We start from the raw sequence: 6,709 nt of genomic DNA, 5'->3' as shown, positions 1-6,709 counted from the left end.
GGTTTTGTAGGTCTCCTCTGAAAGGTAGAGGCTTAGCTCATTGCGAACGTTTTAGGGCTGGCTCCGGTATGTCCTTATCAGGGCCGTGAGAGTTGCGAGAACTCACGACAAGAATGGACATTCCCACATATGCAGACTGACCTATACAGGCGAACTGGACATGTTTGGGTTGATAATACTTTCCAAGATTGTGGGAAAATCACAGAGCGCGAATCTCATCTCTTGTTGCACTTGACCATGACATTACAACATGTTCCCAAGGTCCTGTCAATGGCTTCTTTAGCTCGATGAAGTAATTGGGTATCAAAACTTGTACAGCAATGTTTTAAATTTATCGAAATTGCAGACAATACAATACATGGCAAACTCAGATAGCTTAGCTGATAGCTGATATCGGGTGCGAGCACAAACCTGCATTTACACTTCTCATTAAATACACCGATGATTGACTCAACTGGTTAACGTATACTTCAAATGTACAGTATAAATATACAGTCAAAGTCAAAGTCAAATGAAACGACAAGCTAAAAGACAAACCTTAGTGAGTAGAGCATAAGTTGTATAGGTCCGGAAATTTGGAGCCAGAGGTCTAGTCTATGGAAACTATTAAGTAACAGATTCGAAGCTACAGTATAGTTGAGTGGCTTTGTGGTGGGAATGTAGGTTTCAAGGGCAGCAAATACTTGTTTGTACTGCATAGCTATCGCTGATATCATTCCTAAACGAAGTAATCCATTTATATCCTCTGTTCATGTACTTGACCTATGTTGATTTTAGCACCTCATATAGGGAGGATATTTATTGGGGACTGGGATAGTTCTAATAGATATGTTACACTTATTTCAGGTGAACTTGGCATAAAGGTGAGATATATGCAGAACTGACGCTACAGTTCCAGACCAGGTGTAAATCACCAACAATACAAAATACACACAAAGATCTAATGTTTGAATTGTTCGGGCGTATGTACCCGTATACACCTGAACTTTGCCCCCAACACTACACCTGACCTTTACCCTTAACCTTGGTGACCTTTGCCCCCGGGCTCCATCAGGACCTGCCCCGAGTCCTCCCCGCGACCCCCCACCTCTCCGTGACCCTGGGGTGTGGTTCTTATTTTACGGTGCTATGTTTCCTCTGGTCCGAATTTGTACGGATGTCATCCAAACGCACAAGGTGCTGACGGGAGGCGAAAGGAGACCGCGTCTAATCGGACCACCTACGCACACCTTCTCTCCATGCAGAGTTGATGGGGGAAATCGTGACCTTTTTTTTCTTATATGCCGTCTTTTTCTGTCAGCTAACCCATCCAAGTGTTTAGCTGCTTCTTCTTCGTGTCATCACTACACTTTTCTGCTCCAGTGTTTAGCTGACAGAAAAATACGACATATGAGAAAAAGTTCACAAATTTCCAAATCAACCCTGCTTGGTGAGTACGCCCAAAACACATACACCTTCTCAACATGTGGTCAGTTAAAGAGATCTGTGAGATACAGTACGTATTATCATTTAGCAACCATAAGATTTTCGTATACGCAAAGAAACGAGTGAGTGAGTGATTGAGTGGATGAGTGAGTGAGTGAGTAACAGCAACATGGTTAAGTACACGTATGTGAATGAATGAGTGTATGTGAGCACATGTATGCGTGTGAATGAATGAATGAATGAATGAATGAATAAATGAATAAATAAATGAATGAATGAATAGATGAATGAAAGGAATGAGTGAGCGGATGAATGTACGTAGAGACACATAAAACGACGAATTCACGGAGAGAAGTCAGGTACTCCCTCAGACAAGATACAATCAAATTAACAACAAATTAGACAAGTAATTTATCATCATGTCACGCCTATAGGGGTAGGAGAGCTGTCAATCACACTTGTCAGATTTCCCATCAGCCGTCTGAGAGGGCGACGGCAAGTACGGCATCAACTCTTATAACTCCACTGGATACCATGATACTGCCACATGATAAGCAAAATACATAAATTGATGTATCGCTGCAGCATGAGACATCCTGAGGCATATACACTTGAGATATTTAGGAGTTCAGTCCATTCTTATGAAGACCTCTAAGCTCGATAACAATGATTTTTACGATGAGAACCGATCTTACATGTTCCAACATTTCGTGCAACTATCTCTGGGGTTCAAGTTCATCCATAATATCCATCTTATTGCCAGTTCCTGCGTTGTTTATTATCGAAATTATTAGCAAACCATGGATCAGGGATACAATTTTTGGCAAGTCGTGAAAACTGACCGGACCGCCCAATTGGCTGCCTTTGCGTGTCCTTGCCAACGACGTGGCTCATTGGCTGACGATGACATCACTTTAAAAGATCTTCACAAGGTGTCCGTCAACCCTGTAGTATATGCTGGTATCGGGGAGTGACAGCAGCGCTTCCTGACGCTAAACGGGGTGGCTACCTGGTTGGGTAGCGGGGAGTTCAGCCCAAATTACCTAATTCACCACAACCGTTATCATACAGCACAATTTCCATTTTGAACTACCCTAGGAAAAATGTCATGGTCTATAAATGGCAAAACATGTTCGCAAAATAAAGAAAAACTAGAGTTCGGCGACCTCATACCTCCATGAAAATTTAGAGCTTTTGTAAATTTCATGCAATTGACTAACACATTAACATAATTTATGCGTGGTGTTGTTCATCATTGACTAACGTACACATGTCACAAGTATAAAATTCCAATCATTAGACATAAAGCGGCTTTGCAATTTTTACATAAATTATGCAAATAAGTTCCTCATTACCATATTTGGTATCTGCTTATATTCCATCTATCATAATTGATAAGTGTTACATTTATTGAAGTCCAGTTATTGCTAATAATGGTATTATACAATTTCCTCATTAATTATGCAAATAAGGTCCTCATTTGCATAACATGTATATCATTATGAACACCTTTGCCTAAGCTACCTGCACCCCTAAAATGATGCCAATCCGTCAATCCTTTCTGCAGTTATCCTCTTTGGAATGTCATAACAAAAACGCCCCTGTAGTTCCAAAATTACATGTTAGGGGGCTGAACTCTGCCCCACTTTGTCATGACACTGCAAGCTATCTACCACCCAAATGTCAAAACTATATCATGTCCGGGACAAGAGATACATTGAAAAAACTGCTATGATAGAATATTCCCATTAATTATGCAAATTTACTCCTATTTTGCATAATTAGTATCTTATCTTGTACAACATTGTATAAGGTACCTACGTACCAAAAATCATGAAAATCCATTGTTCCCTTCTTGAGTTATCCGCTTCAGAAGTTTTTGACAAAAATGCCCCTGCTATCCCAAACTTAGTCGGTAGGGGGCCAAAACTTATGTCCCTTATTCCTGAGCACAAGAGCTATCTAACACTCAAAAATCGTGACCATAGCGTGTTCAGAACACGAGATAGCAAAACCGGAAGTTGCGCTGCAGTACCAAGGGAAGCCGCTAGGGGGCCCAAAATCTAATCACTTCTAGCTTTCATCACACCTCACCAACACACCAAGTATGAAACTAATCCATCCAGCCGTTCTTGAGTTATCTTGTTGACAGACAGACACACACACACACAAACGCTGGGTAAAATATAACCTCCATGACATTTCATGGAGGTAATCACGGTTAAAGGGGACCAGTTTATCAACTTCTACAAAAGCTACCTGTGAGTCAGTACGGTACTGATGCTTGGGAGTGTTTACAGGGGCAGACCGTTTAAAACTCAGACGACGAAGTACTCAGTGCACACCTGAAATAGGATCTGAACTATGGGCGCTATTAGCGCTTCTTACTGTAAACTCTTTCCACACCAAGCCAAGTTTGTTTATTTGAGAATCACATACTAATATAGCAGGGTTAAGTATAGGGATCGTAGAAAGCGAAACGGACTTGAAAAGTCAACAAACTTTACTTCCGGACAGAGTCCCTTCAGACTGAGTTACTGTGCTGACCTGTGGAAGGCGTAGGCGCTGCACAAGTCTTGACTTGACCTGAGTCATTGTCAGTCCTTTAGTGAATGAGCCTTTGTTTCACCACTGTATGTACGGACGTGCTCCCTTCTTGAAGTTCTTCCACTTGTTGGACGACGCTAAGAGAGAAAAATCAAAATCGTGTACTCTCAAAGAGGAATAAACTGGACTAAACGACACATTCTATTCGTCTATATAACGCAAATAACATTTTGACACGTGCAGGCGTTGAATTCGTCTTTGAAAGGAAATATCATCAATAACAACAAAAACGCTTTATCAAATTAAAACCATCGTTTGCATAGTGCGTAATTCACCCGACATCCATTTAACTTGAAGATAGTTATACCATACCAAAATACCATGTTCCAAATACCGCGTGTTTTATAATACTCCATGTACAATTCAACTTTTGTCAAAGTTTGGACGTATCCATAGGCGTGATCCCATCGCTGTGGTAGATCCTAAAATCTAAAATCTAAAACACATGCCAGTTGTATGATTGATGTTCCCCACCACAATAACCCCTTTTGACATGGATAGTTGGAAAATGAACGGTTTGATAACTCGGCGTGTCCGACAGGCCGCGCACATAAACACGGGGCACAAGTGAAAGTGAATTTCCACATGTCGTGTCAGAAGAGTGGGCGGGCGGATCATGTCAGGGCTCAGGACGGACAGCGGGACGGATTGATCGGACGGGGGTGAGGCGGGAGCTGGCCGGGCTCGTGCGCCATCAGTCCCGCAGGGATCGCGCAGCCGGCCCGCGTCACTGTCGCAGTTAAGGTGCACTCTCACCGGACTTGGGGCACGCTTGCGGCATTGCGTGGTTCGAAAGATACTCATCTAACTTCGGAGATAGAGAACGAATTTTCTTATTTTTTTGTGTATTTTGTCGTCTTCTAAGTCGTACTTTTACGTATTGTGCAATATTTAAATCATAAAAATCGGAGAAATAACAAAACAGTGACGCAGTGAACAAACCCCCCAATGACCCAATGACGCAATGGGAGTGCACCTTTAGCGGGGTGAGCCTACCCTGGAAAGAGCCGACCAACTAGTTTGTGTGACAAAAACTCTGCCGTCCAGGGCTGTAACTGGCCCCTCCCCTCTAGGAGGCCGGGGCGGGCTGCTATAAGCGAGCTTTTATCAGGCTACCGAGCAGCTAGCCTCTACCAGGTTCCAAGTAGGTCGCAAACTGTACTCCGTGGCCATCTAACGCCTCTGGGGAGCCTGTTAAAGTCTACAGAGCAATTGTTTGGGAAATTGTGACCTTCTTATCTGGGGTGAGCGGCGTGAGCCTACCCTGGATCCATGAAATAGCCGACCAACTACTCTCCAAGCCAAGTAGAGATTGTTGGGGGAAAGTGTGACCTTCTTATCGTATGTCCTGTGTTTTTTCTTGCTTCCCCACCAAAAACGGTGATGATAAGAAGGTCACAATTTGCTTTGAAAGTTCCTAGCAATGTGGCATGAAGCTTTCCCTTTACCGAAATGTATTACGTTTTACAAAAGAACGTCAACTCAATTTGTTTTTTATTGATACCTATCAAACTATTCGTGGTGAAATATTTCGTTCATAATACAGAGAAAGAGTTAACGTCGGTTAGAATTAAACAAGATATGAATAGTTATGTAGAAAAAATTAAATCTATATATATAGCTAATAGCGAAGTTCTGAAAGGATTGTACAGAAATCTCCTATGCACTGGTCTGGACAACATGTGGTCTTTAGAAACTCTGCCTCGCCATCGTGGATTTACTACCCGTGCGTTCCGACTCCAAACGTCCTTTTGTAGACTAAAGTTGTCGCCCTGACATCGCACCAGTCTAGCACACGTGTCGTACTAGTATATACTAGTTCTGTACAAAGCCCCGACACAAGCACGTCTGCTGATATAGGGTTAAATAAACAACTTATGCTATACAATATGTTTGGGTTTGGTAAGGAGTCGGAGAAAGTTTCCCTTGGTACTGACGGGCACTTCCGACGTTCTGACATCTCAGACAGCTTCTGAGAACGTTCGGCCGATGAAAAACGGCGTTTCGCCCGACTGAGTTCAAGTGAGCCAGTTTCTTTGCCTCTGGTGATAGGGGGCATGGAAACTAGAGATAGAACTTTTACTGGGCTATACCACGATGAGGTTAAAACATTTAACCCACAACTCGGTCAGCAGAAGTACCCATTGTTGATTGTCATCGTTGATGTACCGTAGTGACTGCATGGAAGTAAGATTTTTCTTTCACGGTGATGCCATGATAGTCAGACAGACGTAAGAAAAGTAGGGCGATGTGCCCTTCTTAGACATATACATGTACATATATTAACGGGGGAAAATACAAAGCCAACCATCTACGATAGGCGGGAAGAAAACCGCATTTGCAGCGTTTTGCATTCAGGCAAAAAAAAGGAAAATCCTGTGCGGTTCTTCTGTGTTGCTCGTGTCCCCCTGTTGCATACATTTGTACATGTATCTCATAACAGAAATGTTGTGCCAATCTGCGTAACCAAAATAAAGTCAATTGGGAGAAAATATAGCCCATCTAACGCGTCGACTTTTTTTAATCCATTGTGTATCGAAAAGAGTACAACATTAGCGAAAATAGAGTGATTTAGTCTTTTTTTTAGACAATCCTAATTGTCTTCGTTACCATTGTCAATTGCACCAATTTACTATGACCATTTTTTTCTTCAAAGTACAGGAGTATTAACGCTTTT

Source organism: Branchiostoma floridae, chromosome 19, assembly GCF_000003815.2.
Source record: "Branchiostoma floridae strain S238N-H82 chromosome 19, Bfl_VNyyK, whole genome shotgun sequence".
In the NCBI taxonomy this organism is placed as follows: domain Eukaryota; kingdom Metazoa; phylum Chordata; class Leptocardii; order Amphioxiformes; family Branchiostomatidae; genus Branchiostoma; species Branchiostoma floridae.
Note: the sequence above shows the minus strand (reverse complement) of the source record.